Source organism: Ambystoma mexicanum, chromosome 1p (genome assembly GCF_040938575.1).
Source record: "Ambystoma mexicanum isolate Mex_15411 chromosome 1p, UKY_AmexF1_1, whole genome shotgun sequence".
In the NCBI taxonomy this organism is placed as follows: Eukaryota; Metazoa; Chordata; class Amphibia; order Caudata; family Ambystomatidae; genus Ambystoma; species Ambystoma mexicanum.
In genome coordinates this window covers 105,472,096-105,495,153 of record NC_090921.1, presented here as the reverse complement: position 1 = coordinate 105,495,153, position 23,058 = coordinate 105,472,096, and positions in this window count along the sequence as shown.

Below are 23,058 nucleotides of genomic sequence, written 5' to 3'. Positions count from 1 at the left end.
CAAAACAACCTCTCCACCCTCCGAACCACCGCGCGCCACCCCCGCGAGGCACACGGAGGACGGCGGCCCCAGGGCCACCCAAACACATCCCGCGGCAGCCACCCCCAAACACACTGCATCCCGCTCGCTGCCAGAAACACGGACCAAGGCAGAGACCGTGAAAAAACACTGAGAAGGCGGCTTAAACATTGTCATTCCGACATGCATGCACCACCTGCTATAGTCCCAAAGCACCTGCAGATGCCCTCTGAAGAGGGGGAAACCAAGAGCCCACGGCGTCCGCAAAAAACCCCCGCCACCGCGCCGTTCTTATTTCGTTGGTTGAGTGCAAGAGCGCACCCGCGCCACTACTGCCCGTGTCCCACGTGCCCCCTCACCCCTACCCCAGCTGCCGCTCGCGTCCGGTACATGACGGACGAGAACGCGAACCGCCCCGCCGAGCCCCGAAAATCCTCACATAGAACAGGCACCCGAAACGCAACATGGGCCACGGTCAACCGTCCCCGTTCAGCGCCACACCCTGTATTTGCCCGCGCCACACTCCCCCTCACCGAGGTTGGCCCCCCCTCACAACCAACAGCACACACACAGCACCATCTGCATTATCCCCCCCGCACCTCCGTCCCCGACTGTTTCCCCTTTATTAAAAACATCTCTACAAATTTTCAAAACCAATGCCATTCATATATGTACCAACGCTGCTGACACGATGTTAAAATGAAATCCGTTCTAATCTTAACGGGGAGAGGAGAACACAGGCAAGGATACAGATAGACAGTTGGAATCGTGCTGGCTGGTAACATATCTGCCCGAAACGCAACATGGCCCCCGGTCAACCGTCCCCGTTCAGCGCCACCCTGTATTTGCCAGCGCCACGCTCCCCCTCACCGTGGTTGGCCCCCCCTCACAACCAACAGCACACACACGCACACAGCACCATCTGCATTATCCCCCCGCACCTCCGTCCCCGACTGTTCCCCCTTTATTAAAACATCTCTGCAAATTTTCCAAACGAATGCCATTAAGCCTTGCGACATCATAATTCGTTCAGCTTTAGAACAGTTAACAACGGAACGCACGTTGAGATATATCCGATTGCCTAACTCGGGGAACTGCCTGCGCATTACACCGGTGTATCTTTCTGGGCCATGGTACCCTGCCCATCTGTTTGCAAAGCTACATTTATAACTAACCAGCCCCTTTAGATTATTCTCTATATAGAAAGCATAAGCTCGGTAATCAGCGTTCCCAAGACGATTGTGGCCTAAAGTCGCGTGCGTGATTAACAAAGCCCCCCTCCCTCTACCGACGGAACGCTTAAACCACTTTACTTAATGCGAATCCCCCAAGAACATAAATGAAACGTATCTAAAAGGGGCGACCAGCAAAGCGCCGTGCCTCCCCTACGTACCTTCAAATTGTCCCGGCTGGAACCGAAACCTGCTGCGGCAGCACCTCCCGAACGATCCCGACATCTCGAACCCTGGCCCGGACCACGCCTGAAAAACGACCGCGATGCCGACGGAGCCCGAGGATGCAAGAGGGTTTCTCCACGTGATGCAGGATGCCACCCCAAGCCACGATCCGACGATGCAGGAACTGGAGAATTCAAAAAAAAGAACGCAGCTCCGGCAAGACGGGAAACCGAGGGAGGATGTGTGAATGCTCACACCAGCACGGGCTTTTATGCCCGGCTTCTCCCCGGTTTCCCGCCCTGCCCCGAAGCTTTCGCGCCCTGCCAGGGGGGGGCGGGCCCCTTTCCGTCATCATCCGCCCCCCCGGCGCATTTCCCTTACGTGTGTGGGGGGAGGGGAAGGGCGGCCTGTACCGCCCCCACTAAGGGGCGGCGCTCGCCATGCCTGCTTCGCCGGCGCGTTCGCCCGCCGGTCTGCTTGATTCAATAGTTACATACAGTCAAGCAAAAAAGCCTACATCAAAATGATTAGCTGTTAAAAACTGTTCCATTTTCATGATGGCGGCTTGTTTATCAACTGCCCATTGAGTCTCATTGTACAAAATAGCAAGTTGTATGCCTGTGTCAGAGATAACTTAAAACAGCGGCCCTCTCACAGGCTCCCGTGGCGTCTGTCTTTACATCTATAAAATAACAGAAACGTTCTCATGTTGTGCTTTGTCAGGCGTAAGCTGTTCAGTCAATTAAAGCTTTTAAGCTCATGACAATGTGCATTCTGGTACTTGTAGTTCTACAATGACCACACAGGAGGTGACAGTAAAATGACTTTTAACATAAAGGGAAACTAAAGCTACAAATACATTGCAGGAGTTTAAAGGCAGGAAGTGCAGTTAATCACTTGTGCTGTTGTCATGTTTTTTTTAAGTGTAGGGGATCAAGAAGTGAGGTTGTGTGACAAAAGTGGGAGGTAGTGATAACCTGTAAAAATCAGCATTTCCTTCCTAGAAGTTACTCTCCAATCAGATTACTAGTGAGTGGCATGCACCAGCGTCAAACCAGTGAAGGTATCCCAAAGGGCCAGGTGCACCCCCATTTATTAAAAGCAGGTGGCATTGCCTTTCTGTGACATCATATCCAATGACATCACTTCTTGTGCTGTTGGGCATTCTGTATGCTAATTAGCCCTCCATCCCACTATTTTGTTTAGGCCTTCTGTTATGTTATTTGGAATTTATATAGCGCTCTATATATCATTGGTATGACCTCAAAGTGCTGGTAGCTTGAACGCCTTTGGGGACCGTAGTCCAAGTCAGTTGAGAGAATAAGGTGTCTTAGGGTGCTTGGGTGCGCCAGTTATGTGTGCAGCTGGTGTAATTGGCTGTGTGTTATTGATATCAGTTGAATGTGTGTAGTCTGGCGGGTGGACATCAAGACTGGGCTCTGGCTGCGTTAGGCCTGTGTAGGACGCTTATGTGTGCAACTAGGCTGGTTTGTCATGGGATGGAGCTGCGTTTTATTAGGATGATGAGGTGTTTATGGGGTAGTGTTCGTATGTGAGCAGCTAGGCCCGAAATTGATTGAGTGGTATAGCTGTACTCTAATGAGTGACAGTGTCGAGTAGAAAGTATGCATAGTGATATGGGGGTGAGAGTTTAGGTTGACTTCTGATCTAAAACATAGGCAAGTAACTTACAGAACTATCTCAGGCGACCCTTTCTAGTTGTGGCGCGAGTGAGAGCCATTCTAATTGAGTAGCGCATGCAAGTGAGTTTCACTCTCAGGTTGGAGTCATGTGGGTTGATGTGAGCCAGAATTCACAGTTCTATCTAAATGTGGGAAAGGCTAACATTTACAATCTTGTCTTGGTGTCATGCAGGTAACTATGCACAGAACTGCCTAAGTGTGGCAGTGGCTAGTGCACATAATTATATCTGATTGTGACGTTGGCTGACAGTCATAGTTCTTATTAGAAGCGGTGCAAGCTAGCATTTACAATCTGGTCTTGGTGTCATGCAGGTAACTATGCACAGAACTGTCTAAGTGTGGCAGTGGCTAGTGCACATATCTGATTGTGACGTTGGCTGACGGTCATAGTTCTTATTAGAAGCGGTGCAAGCTAGCATTTACAATCTTGTCTTGGTGTCATGCAGGTAACTATGCACAGAACTGTCTAAGTGTGGCAGTGGCTAGTGCACATAATTATATCTAATTGTGACGTTGGCTGACGGTCATAGTTCTTATTAGAAGCGGTGCAAGCTAGCATTTACAATCTGGTCTGGAGGAACCATTCTAACTAAATGTGGCCATTGGTATCATTCACAATTCTGTCTAGATGCGACACAGGCTAATGATCACAATTCCATCTTAAACGTGGTACTTGCTAGCATTCCTAATTCTAAGTGTGCCATTTGCTATCATTCACAAAGCTGTCTAGAGCCAACAAACACAAACAGGTCCAAAGGTAGTTCAACCCGTTACCCCGTTGGTTTGTGTACACCATTTATTGAAGACGTCACAGTAGACCGCTCCATCAACTTCCACAATGCACAGGTGCCCTGCAGGCAATGCCACAGGCCCACAAAGCAAACTTACCTGCCCACCAGCAAAGATAGGCTGGTGGGCAGGTAAAGTGGCACAGCGAGTAGAGCGCTCACTTTGACATCCATGCAGAGCATGCTGATGCAGGTTCGAATCCTGGCAGGGCCAAACTCAGCCTTTCATCCTTCCGAGGTCGATAAATGAGCACCACACACCGTGGGTAATAATAAGCAGCGCTCAGATGCCTGAGGGTTCGTAGCGCTATATAAATGCAAAGTTATTATTATTATTATTATAACAGGAGCGCTGGATGGCTTGGGTCGGTATGGAATGGTGACACCTCTATTGCTGGGAATGGTGTTTATCTAGACTTCATTGGGAGATTTAAAAGTGTTCGCATGCTCCGAGAACCTGTTCACTTTTTTCCTTCCTTAACCTTTCCCTTTTTGCCAACCTCAGAATTTTACAAAAGTGATAAATAAATGCCATTACTGTCCTAGTTCGGGAAGTCACCCCAGGGTGTAGGAAGTGTGTAGGAAGCATCTCTAAAGAGCATCTACTACTTGCTTTGCCTGGATTCTGAGAAAGTATTTTGAAGTGTATTTTTATTGTTGCACATTGTGCACTAGAAACCCATTTTATTTCATTAAAGTCCGGTGGAACACTTTAACAGAAATATTGACTAATTGCCGACATAAATCTTACAGCCGATGGCATTGGGGAAGCGGTTCCATTTTGAAATGCTGAGGAAAAAAAACACGGACCTAAAACACCGATTTTTTTTGGGGCCGAATTTCGAAATTGTTTTCTTGTTTTTATTCACTTTTTTATTGATTTTTAACATGGGGGAGACCCCCACCCCCTCAACATCCACCCCTGACATTTTAAATACCTTAACTCCACCCCCACATAATTATTGTTTAAAAAAAGGGGCACACACAAAATTAGACCAAAACATTCTTCGTCGTCGTTGTTGTTTTTGTATTCGTTGAAAGTAGACAGGTCCATTATGTGCCGTTAAAATCTTTGAAAGCTGAAATCTGATTCGGCCTGAGCTTAAGCTTTCGAGCGAGGAGAATCTGAGAAACTAATAAGGAGGTTTACTTTGTCTCAAATCATCTGCACTTTACAATTAGTGCTGCACTGAGTGAAGCAAACATGTACCTGCTCCCTAGGGCACGTGTTTTTGAAGATGGCAAGGAACTTCCGGATTGCCTTTCTGGGCTCAGCTGTCACAGTGCATTTCCTGTGAGTGTTCCTCCCATTAGGTACGTTTGGAAGACTTAAAGCGCTTTCTAGACAGACCCAACATAAAACTGGAGGGACATTACAAGGCACACTTTGCAAATATGTGTTGTCCTGGTATTGACGGTAGGAATTCCAGAGGAAGACGGGGTGTAAAGGAAGAGAATGGGGAGGATTTTACAGTTTCGGGGATTCTAAGATAAGAGACACAGGTGCCCACATGGGTGATGACAGCACAGCCTGTGTCAACACCAGCCAGACCACCTTATCTGCGGCAGCAAGTACGTCAGGCGATTGGAGTACAGGATTTACAGATATCCCTTCCAGGGAAGGCGGATCAAATCCCTCCCCAAACACTCCATTCCTGATCCCAAATGTACCCGACAAACATTCGTCAACAAAAACACATCCTTCGCAATGAAAACACGAGCGGAGATCCGCTCAGTTTGTCAGCTAGGCCTGAAACCCGAACTTCAACAAACAATATGGCGGCCGCCAGCAAAAGGAGGGAGGGAGGTCATGACACCTCCTGCCTGCCTGTCCGTCAACGGGGTCCTGGGGTCAGGTGGGGGCCTGGCTAGTGCCCCAAAGCCCGGAAACCCCCCAAACGTAGACAAGTCGAGATCTCCAGGGCAGGGTTAATGTAACGGGCAGGACACAGAGACACTGAAGGCAGAAGGGGGCCACCAAGCACCTTGTTCGCCATTAAGGAGAAGGCGCAACACGTTTACCTCTTCCTTCTCCAACTGTGGCCTTTCTCCCCGCCAGTCCTCAGAATGCTTTTCAAATGATTAAAATATTAGCAATGCTTTTAAATTAGCAAATGAAACTTGTTTTAAACTTCAAGTGTACTTTCAACTTAACATTCAAAACGTTTTAACCGGTCCAGCCTTTCTTTGTATGACTGACTGCCATTTACAAAGCTTAACTTTCTAAAAGTGGTCCGTTTTTTATTAGAAAACCACTTGTTGATATTATTAAATGACATTTAGAAAAAATCCACAATTTTTTAGGATTCTTAAATAATTTTTTTTGCTAAAAAAAAACATGTATTAAAGTCCTTTCTTATCTTTACGGCTTTGAAATAACAATGTCAATTTCTAGGTTACCCAGACAATAATGTGTGGGCCAACATAAAACACTCGTTTTTGGAGGTGTAACAGAATTTTTTAGGCCAATCCCTTTTCAGCTACATTCAGGGTGAATTTAGATAATTTTTTATTGATGTCTTTTTTTAGGGCCCTCATACCGCCATGAGACCCCGTCAGTGCACTAGAGTCACGTATTCAGGAACTCTCGTTGTGAGTCGTAGCCTTACCTACACCAGTGCAGCTTCAGAGCTTTGCAGAATTTTAGCCGACCAGGCTCGCGGGGAGGATGAATTTTTGGGGGTGGGGTGTCCCAAAGCGAGGAGCCTTGGGAACGCGGCTTTTCCGCCACCAAAACGCTTGCGTCTGGGCGGGCCGATGGCCATCCAGTTTCGGGAGCTAAACCTGAGGCGTCTGGTTGGCTGGGAGAGGTAGTCCTTTGGTGAGGTGCCTGGGTGATAGGATACGTTATTTATAACGTGCTTAATACCCAGAGGTTTCAAAGCGTGGACCCGGGGCTACCATTGGCACATCTGCCCTTCTTATGAGTGCCCTGAAACAGTGTCAACAGAATGCAGTGGGCTATGTTATTACTTTATGTTAGATTATGAAGTGCTTATACTGTAACCATCACCACCATAGAGGCCTCACACTGCTGAGGCTTGTCCAAAATGAAGTACATTGTCCCCCTGGTCTGGGTGAAGCCAGATCCTATAGTGCAGGAGGAGAAGAGGTCAGGGGAGATGGAAATTCCTACACAGATACGTAGAAGTTGGGGGTCACATTGGGCATGAGTTGTGCTGTGGGCAGGGAGGTAATGACATCTTTCGCCCCTACGTTAAATGTACAATGCCATCAAAATAACAAAAATGAAAAAAACAATGCATGGTGTTCCAATATGTCATCCCTCAAGAGTTTTCTTTATCAATTGCTCCATGTGACAAACTATAAAAAACAGGATCTGTGTGATTTTACCGCGGGTAAATAACCCACGACGGGACTAACCGCATGGGAAATGTACGCAATACAAAAAGTTTGTACATTTCCCATGTGGTCATCGATATTAAAACAACTCCAAATACATACAAACACATGCCCGCACCCACAACACACCCCCACCATCAACAAAACCCAACACACCCCCACCCCCCTACTTACCTTTCATTCCGACGCACTGTGTCCCTGCAGCGCCTGTTCCCTTTCACATCCGTGATCGTGAACCGGTGCCGCAGGGTCCTTTTTTTTTTTTCAGGCAGCTGCAGGGTGTAGCCCTGTGTAGTTTAGTGAGCAGGTAGTTGCGGGGGACACACTGTCATGATGCCCGCTCCCGGGGAGCCGGTTCAAGCCCTGCGTCCCCGAAAGCGGACATCCAGTCCCCAAGGAAGGACCCAGCAACCCCATATAGGGGCCCTTTGGACAGTGTCCTGGCGCCTATGGCGCCAGGCTCATAAAAGACATCAGTCCTGGCGCCATAGGCGCCAGGCTCATTATGGGAGTGCTTGGGTGCACTTACCTGATGCAGACCATGCTGCAGGATCCCGGCCTCCTTGAGGCCTGAAAGGAACTACTTTACCTGTGGGACTAATTTACCATCCGGGCGTGGTCAGGTAAGGATACATACCTGATTGGAGGAAGGATACATACCTGGAACTTCTTCCAAGGCTATTTAAACCCCACCCGAACAGCCACACGTGCTTCGCGTTGTTCTGCATCTAGCAGCTGGACGCTCACCGTGTCTGCTCCTGCATCCTGACTTCTGCCACGCCTGCCAGCATCCTGGATCACCTGCAAAGGAAGAGAAGAAGAGAACAGAAGAAGGAAAAGTCCTTACCTGCTAAATCCGCATCCCGGAGACATCTCGCCGACAATCCTGAAAAGGAAGACTTTTATTTAAAAGCTCATAGCGTCGATCTCTGCAGCGCCGCATTCCACTCACCTTTACAGGGCGCCTCCATGTTCAGCAGCGATCATCCGGATTCGCAGTCACGCCCCAGCGCCTAGGGAGAAAAAGACCAGAACAAAAGGTGAGAGAGAGAAGGGAATAAGGAAAGCTAAATCTCCATGTTAAGACTTACCTGTTGATTCATTCCCTCTTCATTTCGGGTCTGCGCCGCATCCTGGCATTTCCGGACCCCGGCCCCTAAGGGGAAAAAGAGACATCAGCGTTAATGAGCGAATGAAAAGACATTACCAAAAAACACTCATTAAAGACTTACCTGATTTCTACAAGGATTTCACCTCTCATCTCGGGTCGGTGCCTGTTCCCCGGCATTCGGTACCCCGGCCCCTATGGGGAAAAAGACACTAGCATTTGTATATTAATGCATGGACACAAGGGGAACCTCTTATCAAAAAAACTTACCTGGAAGCCAAGCAAGTTTGGTTCTCACCAATCCGAAAATCCAGTGAAGTAACTGGATACCAACGCGCCCCTGCATCAGAAGCAGGATGGAGAGCTCGTCCTTCCAGACCCTAAGGTGAGACGCTACGAGGAATCACAGAAGGGTTTCGAGGAGGGTGAGAGGGGAAAGTGGGAGACCGATTGCATTACCCCGCAGACAGTTAATCCCCTATTTTCGCCTACAGAAGGATACTTCTGCGAGCCAGACAAGCCAGATTTGGGGGGCCCGGTCCAGTCCGTCTTCCGAACCCTGCGCATCACCTTAGAAGAGGTCACAGCAGCGCGAACCAGGCCAGCGCCTCTGTGGGAGTCAGGTGAGCGTTACAGAACGCGAAGCCTTCCTACAAATTTCCACCCAGGCGCTATGGAAAGTTCTGAGACCGATCAGTTGGCCCTATTACGGGCCGAAGTACATGCCGCTCATCAAGAGACTAATGCCCTCAGGAGGGAATTAATAATATCAAAGGAAAGAACTGATGACCTGGCCAGACAGCTTTTGCAAGGTCAAGCTGGGCAAACTCCTCTACCCGGTTCCGGAGGGAACCCCGCTCGGAAAAGTCAAGTGGATTTTGCCAGCGCCATTCTGAAAACCAGTGAAGTAACTGGACAAACACGCGCCCCCGCACCAGAAGCAGGATGGAGAGTTCATCCTTTCAAACCATAAGGTGAGCTTCAACCGGGGATTTTCGGAGGAAGTTAGAGAAGAACGAAGGGGGTAAGGGGGAGAAAGCACACTATTCTGCAGATTGTTAATCCCCTTTCTCATCTGCAGAAGGATATTCCTACGGGCCAGACAAGCAAGATTTGAGGGTCCTGTTCAGTCGGTGCTCCGAGTTCTGCGCATCACGCTCGAAGAGGCCACAGCAACCCACACTAGACCAGTGCCTCCGTGGGAGTCAGGTGAGCGTTACAGAACGCGAAGCCTTCCTCCAAATTCCCACCCAGACGCTATGGAAACTTCTGAGACTGATCAGTTGGCCCAACTACTGGGGGAATTACGGGCCGAAGTACACGCCACTCGTCAAGAGACTAATGCTCTCAGGAGGGAAGTGATTGTATCAAAGGAAAGAACTGATGACCTGGCTAGACAGTTTTTGCAAGGTCAAGCTGGACACACTCCTCTACCCGGTTCCGGGGGGAACCCCGCTCCTTTGGTTCCCAGTAACCCTGTGCAGATTAATCTACCTGGAAACATGCCGCTGGCTCCACCCGAACGCTTTGCTGGGGACCCCAAACGATTCGCCGTATTCATGAATCAGTGTCGTTTGCACTTCCTATGCAGACCTGGGGCCTTCCCTAATGATCAGACCAAGGTAGCCTTTCTATTGTCATATCTCAGCGGCTGCGCTGCCGATTGGTCAGTTCCTCTGGTTACTCAAGATGACCCGATTCTCTGTGATTTTCAAAGGTTTCAAGCAAGCATGGAAAGGTTATTTGCTCGACACTCTCAGGGGCAGGCTCTGGATGACAAACTTCTATCCCTGCGACAGGGCAATCAGGACCTCCTGTCCTATATTGCAACCTTTAATAGACTAATTGTGGAAACGGGATGGCCAGAGGATAAAAGAGTCACGTTGTTTTATCGAGGCCTGTCTTGATATGGGCAAAATCTTCCTCGGGGCCAGCCCTTTGAGAGCAAAAATACCCAATTCAGCCCAAAATACAGGTTCTATTGTGCTGAGCAGTGATCTCATGCTAGTGACAAATGACACCCTCAAAGTTTTAGCATATTTATTCTAAGCAGTGAATTTCATATACATTTGGGATTCAAGTTAAAGAATATTACAAAGCATAAAACTTAGAGCAATGCAAAATATAGTGAAACATGGAACTTAGATAAACATAGAGAAACATAGAGAAATATAGAGAAACATAGAGAAACACAGTCTTACGTCCCTTTAATCAGCACTGGGAGACCTTGGCTTTTCATAAGCTAGCTGTAAAAACAAGCCCCGCTCAGAAAAACAATGCTGGAGGACACCGTCAGAGCCAATTCCGGGCACTTGACCGTGCATGAATCAAGTCCACAGGACGATCTCCCACCGAGTCATGTGTGCATGGATATTTTATAATCTCGTGCTGTCAGTCACCATGACGCACAGTTCCAGAACTTTCCCTGTGCAACTGGCTCATGGAAAAAACCCAACTCTCTCTGAGAGGCTCCCTGCTCGCTCCTACCCCTCCCTGGTTCCCATCTGCGAAGGCTGAGGAATGTCTTATCAGTACCTTCCCAGAGAAAAGGAAGATTAGCTTGGAGCCAGGGCTACCGTTAGTGAGGCTGAATATTCTAAGGGAAGCAGGGATGTATTAACCCCATCTGCAAGCTCTAAAAGGCATGCACTCATAGCTTAGTGTTTATAGCGCTTAAGACTGGCTATCTAAGCGCTATATAGGTGCCATGATGTTCCAAACACTCCAAAAATACCTATTAGCTACAGAGCTAGGGGCCCTCTCCCTGCCTGTCTATCAACAATGCATAATGTGACCTATTTCATACTAGGCCTGCATATTCCTTGTAGCTCACTACTGCATAATGGAAGTGCTACAACAGACTACTGTCAGCATTTTTAGCACATACTTTGAATACACTATTGGCTTTCAGCGGCTAATGCTGTCATCTAAAGCCCTGATTGGCAAGGTTGCAATTTCGTGTATCACTACAAGGCCTAAGCGGAGAACTTAAAGATGTCTTGGCCCAAGTTGTAAATCCACCCCAAGAATGCACAGAGTATATAAACTTAGTGGTCCAATTGGATCACAGACTTCAAAACAGTAAAGCAGATCGGTCCAGGTTTGAGACCCGGGTGTTGGTCAAGACCCATGCTAATCACAAGGGAGTTGATGTCTCTGAGCCTATGCAAATTGTAGGTGTTAAAGGACCCTTAACTCAAAAGGAACGTGAAAGGAGGCAGCAGTTAAAATTATGTCTTTATTGTGGGAATTTTGGACACTTTCTACGAGATTGCCCAGCAGAACCGCCCCGAAAGGCGGTAGGAGCCGCTGATAAAAACCATGAAGACTCTGTTTCGGGAAACGACTCCGCCCGACAAGTGTAGGGGTCCGCTTGCCGAGCTTGAAAACTAACTCTCAGACCTTGCATTTCATTGTGCCAATGGTTCTCGTAGATCCAGAACAGCCTAAGCGGTTGCATGCAATAAAGGCATACATCGATAGTGGGGCTATTGGAAACTATGTGGATCGTGAATTGGTCTCTAGGATTAACCTCCCTCTCCGTCCTAAAACCAGCAAAGATGTCATCACCACAGTCGATGGAACTGAAATTGCCTCTGGACCGGTAACACATTCCACTACTGAGGTGACTCTTATTGGTCCCGACGGCCATCGGGAGGGTGTTGTGTTTGATGTAATCAAGGCTCCACAGTTTCAGGTTATTCTTGGAATCCCTTGGTTAGAGACACATAATCCTCGAATTGATTGGCGAGCTAAGAGAATAACCTTCCCTGATTGTACACAAACCTGCTACCCAGAAAACCTGAAGAATAATCTAGCATCTGTAACCTCTGCCTCCATGCAACTACCTCCGGAATACCAAGACTTTTAGGACGTCTTCCAAAAGGAACAGGCCAACACGTTACCTCCTCACAGATCGTACGATTGCCAAATCGATCTGGTGCCCGGTGCACAACCCCCTTGTAGCAGGATTTATGCCCTTACCGAACCTGAGAACCTGCATTTGAGACAATATTTGGATCAATACCTAGCTAATGGTTTTATTCGCCCGTCAAAGTCCCCGGCATCCTCGGCTTTGTTCTTCGTGCCCAAAAAAGAAGGAGACCTTAGAACTTGTATCGATTACCGCGCATTGAACCAGATAACGGTTAAAAACCGTTATCCTCTGCCTCTGATCCCTGAACTCCTTGACCAGGTGAAGGACGCTTGCATATACACCAAGTTAGATCTCCGGGGGGCTTATCATCTGGTACGAGTTAAAGAAGGCGACAAATGGAAAACTGCCTTCCGTACTAAATACGGATTATTCGAGTACCAGGCGATGCCTTTCGGATTGTGTAACGCGCCGGCTGGCTTCCAATACTTCATGAATGATGTCCTTCGGGAACTCATCGATGTTTGTGTTGTCGTATATATCGATGACATTCTGGTGTACTCCTCTTCGGAATCTGATCACAGAAAACACGTCAGGGAAGTACTTGAAAAACTGCGCCAACACAAACTATTTGCTAAATTGGAGAAATGTGTTTTCCATACCACAGAAGTCGAGTTTCTAGGTTTCATCCTGACACCCAAAGGAGTCCGAATTGACTCAAGAAAAGTGGATGCCATCCTCAAATGGCCATCACCTAGCTCTGTAAAAGGGGTTCAAAGCATGCTCGGCTTTGCCAATTTCTATCGCAGGTTTATCCCGGAATTTTCACGCGTGGTACAACCCATTACTGCACTCTTGAGGAAAAATAAACGTTTTGAATGGTCTGAAGAAGCCGAGCAGGCCTTTCAGGATTTAAAAGCTAAGTTTACCTCCACACCTATATTGAAAGACCCGCGTCCAGATCTCCCTTATGTCGTCGAGACTGACGCATCCAGCCTAGCCATGGGAGCTGTCCTGTCCCAAAGAGATCCCGAAACCAACCAACTGCATCCCGTAGCATTTTGGTCCAGAAAATTCTCGGCACCCGAGGTTAATTATGCAATCACGGACAAAGAACTGATAGCCATTAAGTCCACTTTTAAAGCCTGGCAGCATTATCTGCTTGGCGCTCGACATACCATCACAGTGATCACTGATCACCGGAATTTACAGTATTTAAAAACCGCCAAGGCTCAGTCATCACGGCAGCTCCGATGGGCTTTGTTTTTCGCTGAATTTGATTTCGTGATTACCTATCGACCTGGCTGCAAGAATGGCAAAGCAGACGCCTTATCCCGAATTGGAATGGGAGAATCTGATACAAACTCAGAACCAGTACCAATAATTCCCGAACAGAGGATTCTAGGCATGACTTCGTTACAGACGCTTGAAGACATTCAAGCCAGAGTGAAACAACTCCTGGACCCTACAACCTTACAGGATTGGATACAAAAGGGATCAGACTTTACCATAGATACCTTATTTCCAAGGACGCTTATTCCTGCCACATAAGGAATTACACGAACTAGTTATTTCCGGTTATCATGATACATTAATAGAGGGACACCCCGGTATTGCCAAGACAGAGGAAAAGGTGAAATGACAATTTTGGTGGCCCTCTTGGCGAAAAGATGTTAAATGTTTTGTGATGTCCTGTGGTGTTTGCGCCCAAAATAAAAGTCAAAAGAAAAGTCCAGCCGGTCTCCTTCAACCACTAGACAAACCGCCAGAACCCTGGCACACCCCATCAATGGATTTTATTACGGACCTGCCTCCTTGTTCGGGGTACAATACTATTCTGGTAATTGTGGATTTGTTTTCCAAAATGGCCCACTTTATTCCTTTGAAAGGTTTACCTTCAGCTTCTGTCCTAGCCAAAGAATTCCTCGAAAATATTGTTCGGCTACATGGATTCCCATCTATACTAATCTCTGACCGGGGAAGCCAATTCATTTCCCACTTCTGGCGCAAATGTTGTCAAATGGCGCAGATCGACGTAAGATTATCGACCAGTCACCACCCTCAGACCGATGGTCAGACCGAGAGGACAAATCAGACCCTTGAGCAGTACTTAAGGTGTATGTTACAGCAATCTGAAAACAACTGGAAAGACATTCTTTGGATAGCCGAATACGCATATAATAATTCGGTACACTCTGGAACTGGCCACAGTCCTTTTTATACTTTGTTTGGGCATCACCCTCGAACCTCAAACCTTGACTCACCTCAGAACCTCGGAATGCCTGCAGTAGAACATCTGCATTCTACAATTACCCAAGCCTTCAAAGAGGCAACTACGCATTTACAACAAGCCAAGAGAAAATACAAGGAGAATGCTGATCTACATCGGAGTGAAGCACCTCTGTATCAGATTGGGGATCAAGTGTGGTTAGCTACCAGACATTTACCACTCAAAGGGCCTCGAACTTTTAACCCAAAATATCTGGGACCTTATTCTATTACGGCAATAATTAACCCAGTGCCTGTTAAACTTGATTTACCAGCTAGTATGCAAAATCACCCTGTTTTTCATGTGTCACTTCTGAAACCAGTGGTACCCGGAACCCGACTACTCAAACCTCCAGAACCTATTCTAATAGATGGGGAGCCCGAATTCGAAGTGAAGAACATTTTAGACTCAAAAATGTTTAGGTCAAAACTGTTCTACCTAATTGATTGGAAGGGGTACGGACCTCAGGAGAGGTCGTGGGAACCCAGCGACCATGTGCATGCACCTCGATTAGTCAGGAAATTCCACCGACTCTTCCCAGACAAACCAAAACCCCCGGAGGGAACAACCTTGGGAGGGGCCTTGGGGGGGGAGTGCTGTCATGATGCCCGCTCCCGGGGAGCCGGTTCAAGACCTGCGTCCCCGAAAGCGGACATCCAGTCCCCAAGGAAGGACCCAGCAACCCCATGTAGGGGCCCTTTGGACAGTGTCCTGGCGCCTATGGCGCCAGGCTCATAAAAGACATCAGTCCTGGCGCCATAGGCGCCAGGCTCATTATGGGAGTGCTTGGGTGCACTTACCTGATGCAGACCATGCTGCAGGATCCCGGCCTCCTTGAGGCCTGAAAGGAACTACTTTACCTGTGGGACTAATTTACCATCCGGGCGTGGTCGGGGAAGGATACATACCTGATTGGAGGAAGGATACATACCTGGAACTTCTTCCAAGGCTATTTAAACCCCACCCGAACAGCCACACGTGCTTCGCGTTGTTCTGCATCTAGCAGCTGGACGCTCACCGTGTCTGCTCCTGCATCCTGACTTCTGCCACGCCTGCCAGCATCCTGGATCACCTGCAAAGGAAGAGAAGAAGAGAACAGAAGAAGGAAAAGTCCTTACCTGCTAAATCCGCATCCCGGAGACATCTCGCCGACAATCCTGAAAAGGAAGACTTTTATTTAAAAGCTTATCGCGTTGATCGCTGCAGCGCTGCATTCCACTCACCTTTACAGGGCGCCTCCATGTTCAGCAGCGATCATCCGGATTCGCAGTCACGCCCAGCGCCTAGGGAGAAAAAGATCAGAACAAAAGGTGAGAGAGAGAAGGGGATAAGGAAAGCTAAATCTCCATGTTAAGACTTACCTGTTGATTCATTCCCTCTTCATTTCGGGTCAGCGCCGCATCCTGGCATTTCCGGACCCCGGCCCCTATGGGGAAAAAGACACTAGCATTAGTACATTAATGCATGGACACAAGGGGAACCTCTTATCAAAAAAACTTACCTGGAAGCCAAGCAAGTTTGGTTCTCACCAATCCGAAAATCCAGTGAAGTAACTGGATACCAACGCGCTCCTGCATCAGAAGCAGGATGGAGAGCTCGTCCTTCCAGACCCTAAGGTGAGACGCTACGAGGAATCACAGAAGGGTTTCGAGGAGGGTGAGAGGGGAAAGTGGGAGGCCAATTGCATTACCCCGCAGACAGTTAATCCCCTATTTTCGCCTACAGAAGGATACTTCTGCGAGCCAGACAAGCCAGATTTGAGGGGCCCGGTCCAGTCCGTCTTCATAACCCTGCGCATCACCTTAGAAGAGGTCACAGCAGCGCGAACCAGGCCAGCGCCTCCGTGGGAGTCAGGTGAGCGTTACACACACCTGCAGCTCCCAGCCTTTTTTTCTTTTTTCGGTTGCATGAGCTGCGGGGTTAGCCCCGCAACCCCCGCTCACTATAATCTATACTGTATACTATAGTGAGCGGGGTGTTGCGGGGGACACCCCCGGAACCCCATGCAGCCTTTTTTTGTATTTATTTTTTCCGACCTCACCGAAAGACCTAAACACTTACCACAAAAATGTAAAACTTTTGGAAGTTTGAACTTTTCCTGGTGTGTGTTTTAGGTCTTTTGGTGAGGTTGGTAATTTTGGCCTATTCCAAAAAACATGCTTGACTTAAGCGAAGCATTTATGGGTCATTCTGTAGACTGAGAACTGACCAACATCTATTTTGACTGGATGAACGCACTCAATGCATTTATTAAAAAAATACTAAAATGACACATGGGATACATTACCCCCTATCATATGATAGAAAGTTACCTTAAGTCGTGGAAGAGTTCTGTGACCAAACAGAGAAGAGATACCAAAGACTGAATACCAAATAGAAGGCCACTAAATTCCAAGGTTGCTTTAAGTCCTGTTTAGGTATTAGATGGAGGATAGCTCTGGGGCAACGCGCTAGCCTTGGAAGCCAGATGATGTGGAGCCACACTGGTTCGATCCTCGGGTCTGCGCTTAGAAACCTCTGGGTGTAACCAATCACAATTACAAAGAGGGTGTATTGTCTTCCATATAATACATTACCACACAGTCATTCCATGTAATACTTGCTCCTTTGCTTCCCCTATTGCAAGAGATCTTCCAGTTGTTGACACATATAATCTATCCGGAAACTGTTTGGATGAAAATAAACATACTAATATGCAGCCTGCAACGTACTGCAAGCAGTTTAATACATATGGGATAATGTGCAGTAAGGGGTATCTTATTCCTTATAATACATTGTGACCTCATCAGACCCTTCTTCACCTGATCTCTTGCTCACTCTTATTCCAAATATCTGCCCTTTGTTGCAACATGGAATAAATGTTGACTCTATTTGGTTGGAGAAGAACACACTCATACACCGTTCATAAAGTGTTGCAAACAAACTAAGCAATTTATAAATATGAATATTTAACCTGCATTTTGCTTTAAAATTAGTGGCAACACGGATGGAGATACACACTCTTCTGTGCCAAATGCCAGCATTGCACTAAATAAAGCTACTACCACAAATGTCTTCCTTTTTATCCAATAAAGACTGCAACTTGTCAGAGAGAAGAAGTTCAAAAGAAAGGAATGGAAAAAGCCAGCCATTACTTTCCTATAGAATGCTGATGAGATGAGGAGACACTGTGAATGGTTCTATGTCATATTTCTGCATTTTGAAGGCTCCACACAAAAGAGAGCTTTTTTTGTAATATGATTTTTTGCCTTCAAATGTGTAAATATCGCATACTGGGGGGTCTTATCACCCCCACCAATCGCCCAGGAAGCCAATCACCAGCCCCCCCATGCTTTCCTGCACTGGTGGGATTGTCGTCTGCCTTCCCTGCCCAAAGCATTTTTACTCGCATTACCTCCCCCACCACATACTCACACAGACCTTGGGTGGGGAACGGTAGCCAATCATGAAACTCAGAAAGCATCCTTGGTATAAGCCAACGCTCGGAGCTCCCTACGGCCCCATGCCACTCGCCCTGGACCACCCTTGCACCTCCCCTAACTCCCCATACAGCCTTTACCACATGCGGGTGCTAAAGGCTAAGGCACAATTTAAAGGAAATAAAAAACATACCTTTCTTCAGTCCTGCAAGGCCACGACTGGTACGGGCGTCTTCTTCCAGAGTTGATAACATCATCATAAGCAGGAAAGAATAAAGATAAGTCTTCCCTTTTTTATTTTTCCCTAGCCATTAGCACACACATGCAGTTACTTGCGGGTGCTAACACAACCCTCTGTGGCGTGCTGCTACCGGCAGGGCTGGCCTGATGCCTCGGGTTATATGGCCTCAGTCGAACATCATACAAATGCAATGAATGAACACATCTATACAATCCCCTAGTTTGATGTGTCATGAGAGGCACACTAGGACCCTGAAGCAAAGAGTCCTTCCCATCCGCTAACCTGGACACCACTTTTGTATTTTTTTATTGAGAGGCAAACCTCAACACAGAGAGTTCCTTCCCTCACCAAGTTAAGTCTCACACAATAAACAGTTAATGTCAGTTCTTTTATTCAGCCCTATTTCAGCCTCATATCATACCCGTCGGATCCCTCTCCCTGAGCTACCAGTGAACCAAGAACCAGGCTGGTGTACAGGAAATATATTTGTATTTATTTGAATTATAGGTAATAGAAATCACACTGTTGTTTCTATAGGTAACAGGAAACACACTCCACCTTCGTTGTGGCTCACAATTAACTTGTTGTTGCACAAATAAATCACACCAATGGGTTTGGAAAGCACAAATTATTAAACTCTTCTTTCTACAGAGTTCACTTCAAGAAATAATCAGCGTAGGCAATTATTATTTCACCCACACATTTGCTTTAAAATAAGCATAGGGTGGTTTAGCAGTTTGTTTTTCAACCCCCCCCCCACTTTGGTCTGTGTTGGAAAGTTGGACAGAAACATTTGAATGTTTTAGGAATATTGGATTTCAGATCCCTCCCCCTTCAGCTTAAAGGCCTGTTTTGGGGAAGTTGGACGCATAGGATTACCCAATTAAATTATAGTCTATAGTTTTCAGTGCACGCTGGGAATTAGCTTTGTTAATTTAGAATTTTAGCAAAAATTACATTTATATTTTTAGTTAAATAGGCTAAGGATTTACACAGTTGTGCCCTCCGCCCACTATAAAGGGAATGGATTTAAGGCAAGCAGACTCCCCGACCCTTTGGCTTCAAATGGCGCAATTCTACTTACATTTAAAACCTCTGTTTAAAGTGCAGGAATGACAACTGCATTTCAGGACCCTCTTTGAGGGCAGGGCAGGGATGCTGGTCACTCCACCTGAAGGTTGGTCCCCAGCTGTTCACCATAGGACCCAGTCACCTTTTAGGCCATCCCAGCAATAGACCAATGAACCCAGATGCAATTTCAGCCAAAACTCCTTTGGGTGTTTTCTTGCAGCTGTCAGATGATACATTTCAGCAGCTCTGTCCATACCTCATAGTGCATTTATTATATAACAGTGATGACACCATCAAGTTTACAACATTGGGCAGTTCACTGCATGAGTTCTTGCAATGAGGATTGGCCAGTTACCCTTCTCTCTCCTCCCAAAACCAGCCTCTCTCTTTGGATTGGTTTAGGAGTCGGGAACAGACATATGGCAACTTCATTTGAAATCCCCTTTTGTTCTCATTTGAAATTCTGGCAAAAATATTTATGTGTCAAAAATGATTTATTTACTAATAACTGCCATAATTTATGTACCTTCTGCTTCAGCTAAACATGGATAATTTAATAAAACAACAGCCAGGTCTGCACTATGTTGCACGGCCGTTTGGCAATTTTCCACGCTTTACACAAAGCGCATTACAATTATGCACATTCCAATACCGCCGCACGTTACTAGTTTTACCCTCCACCAGTTTGCCACATCTTACATTCAGGACATTTTCAGATGAGCCAGAAACCCATTTTAGCTGGTCATTACAATTCCCTAAGTCGCAGGTGGATGATTTTATTTCAACAAAATGGCCTGGAAATTATCTAAAAAATGACTCAATTAATGCAGTACAACTTGTGGTTTTGGGGGAAAGGCCTAAGTTATAATCGTCCTTTTAAACTAATTGTAAATCTTTATGTTCAGCAAATGGAGCTCTGCTTCTTTCATGCCATTTGTCTCTCTCAGCCAGCCTGTGACCATTGTTTTTTATTAGTCTCTTTGTTGTCTGAAGTTGGTTGTTGCAGATCATTAATGGGGGTTAATTTGCTACGCAGAGATCTCCCTCTGCAGATTATGAGCTAGGCCAGCCCTGCGATGTCACAAAGCCTGTCCTCTTATCTGAAGGGGACCATCATTCCGATCTGAAAGGCTTCTATTTCTTGTATTTCTTTGAAAGTTGCTGCTTCCCTTGATTGTAGCCCCTGATTTTGCTCCCCCCCACTACATTCCGGTCATGCACCAGCCAGGGCCAATTGTCCTGGCCAGAGCCCAGCCTTTCAACATCTTTCAGGCAGGGCACATTTTATTGCATTTGTAAACAGTCAGAATGCACAAACAAGGCTGACAGTGAGTGTGGGACGCCACTTGTGAATCTTTCCCATTGTCCTTGACTGAAATGAACTCATATACTGCATTCTCTAACATCAGCCTTTTATCCTTTGACGCATGGCGTTTTTTATTGATCAGAGTTCACTTTGCTTTTGCACTGAAAGTGTAGGGCTGTTTCTTTCAGTCATTAACAAAATACACTTTTAATTAATTTGTGTTCATTTTTCTGCTGAAAAGTGGGCCTGAATTGCCACAGTGCACCCCCTTTTGATGGGTGACAGTTTCAGTGAAACATTGCTGCATTTATTTCTCAGCCAGAAACGTTATTTGCTTTTGCAATGTGCACTTGGATTACATTTTAGTTATGGACTTCCCTTGCAGAAAGACACCCACATAGTCTGCCTAAATAGGCCACATTTTACAGTGTGTAGGTTTCTGAATTTTGCTCGGTCAGTTTCCCAGTAGGCCATTCAGTACCATTGTTTGGGGTCTTTGATTACACCCCACACTCCCTGTTGTCAGGAGAGGGCAGGAAGTGGCATCACACAACCAAATGGTTATGACATCAGAACTGTCTGCTTACATTACATCACCAATGTTGGGGTGGTCTGGAAGGGTACTCATGATTACGAAGGATTTATGTTGCACGCACCATATTGATGACTGGCGAGGTTGCAATTTTATATACATCGAGTGTAGATAATTATGGATGGAACATGTTAGAAATTGATAGATATTAGCTTGCATGTATGAAAGATAAAATGTTGAACCCACCAAATGTAAAAACATACATGCACAATAATACAAATACATGGGGAATTCACAAATCTCACAAATGAATCAAAAACATGTTAGTTGAGGCTATTTTGAAAAATGCACTTTTGATTTTTAAACTAACTTTGGCAGGTTTTCAGAAGGCAGAGGGCATGTGAACTAACTTCATAACCTTCGCGTTTAGCAGCTGCACAAGGAATTTTAGGTAGCAGGGACATTCTGGTTTTCCGGGTCTGGGGATTGATGAAGAAAGAATGAGTCATCTAGTAAAAGGTCAGTTTGCAAACAGGACAAAGGTTTATGATTTAACAGTTCCGCAAGGGAACAGATGTAATCTCGCTCATTGCATTGAAGTCACATTGAGGGGGTTGACCATTGGCTTACGCTGGCAATAAAGATGGGGACAGAGGCCAGGGTGTCCAGTGGTTAATTGTTTTTACAGGTTGAAACTAATGATGGCTGTATGCAATGGAGTAGTAGTCGCATAAATTAGTATATCTTAAGAGGAGTCTGGAATCTGGGGCAGATGAGATCGCAATCAGTAGTTCAAAGAAAAACCTGTTTACTCAGGCCTTCCTTGCATTGCTAAAATATTTTAGTAGACCATGTGAAAACACATTTAAGGTTAAAGTCCCTAAGCCAGTTTCACTCAGTAAGGAATTATGTTATATGTGAATGTTTCATTGTATGTTGATGTCACGACCTACCACGGACCAATCCCAAGAAAAGGTGGACTTCGAACATGAGCTGAAGATGGTCATAAAGATTGTCAGTGACCAAGGAAAAAGAATGAATTTGTAGAAGATGGAACTCTTTTGTAAATGTTTTGACCTATCATGATTGGGGGGTGGGTTGTAATAAAATATTTGGGAGTGTTTAACTGTTGCTAAAATGTATTAAAAAAGCTCTTTGATCACTCTAGTTATGTGAGGCCCTTACTGCAGGTACTAAAGGAAGCACAGAAGGTGAAAGGTTTGATAGAGTGGTCTGAGGAAATGGGGACTTGTTTTCAGGAACTCAAGGCTGCGATCAGCAATCCTCCGGACTTGGCAACCCCAAATTACAAGAAGCCATTCTTTCTGTTTTTCCATTCATATGGGCAGGTGATGACAGCGGCCCTGACACAATAAACATCGGTAGGCCACAAACCTTTAGCGTATTAAAGCTGACTCCTAGACCCAGTGATGCAGGGACAATTCCCTTGTGAACAAGCTCTAGCGGCAGCGCTTTTGCGATTCAAACGTCTTCGACCTTTACTATGGGTTGCCCAGTGACATTGTACGTGGAGCATGCCGTCTTCAGGATTCTAGATAAGTCTAATTCCACGTTAATGACTGCAAGAGCATCAGGGTATGAGGTCTTTATTATCAAATGCATCAGTTCAACCTGTGTCACCTAGTAAATCCTGCAACATTTGTAGCCGAGCCAGTGCAGCCTGAGGATATTGTTCACGAGTGTGCCACATACGAGGGAGAAGAGGAAGAGGGATTGAATGTGAAAGGGGATGCCCTGGAGGGAGGTAAGTGATTCTATTTGATTGGTCTTTGATCATCAACCAGGAGATGGGGGAGAGGCATACGGGTGCAGCTGTCGTGGGTCTTGTGAGTTCCGGGTCAGAATGAAGAGACGGTTGACTTCTCATTACTCTGCACAAGTGGCAGAACTAGTGGCACTTATAGAGGCACTAGAAATGAGTAAGGGGAAGGCAGTCACTGTTTATTCT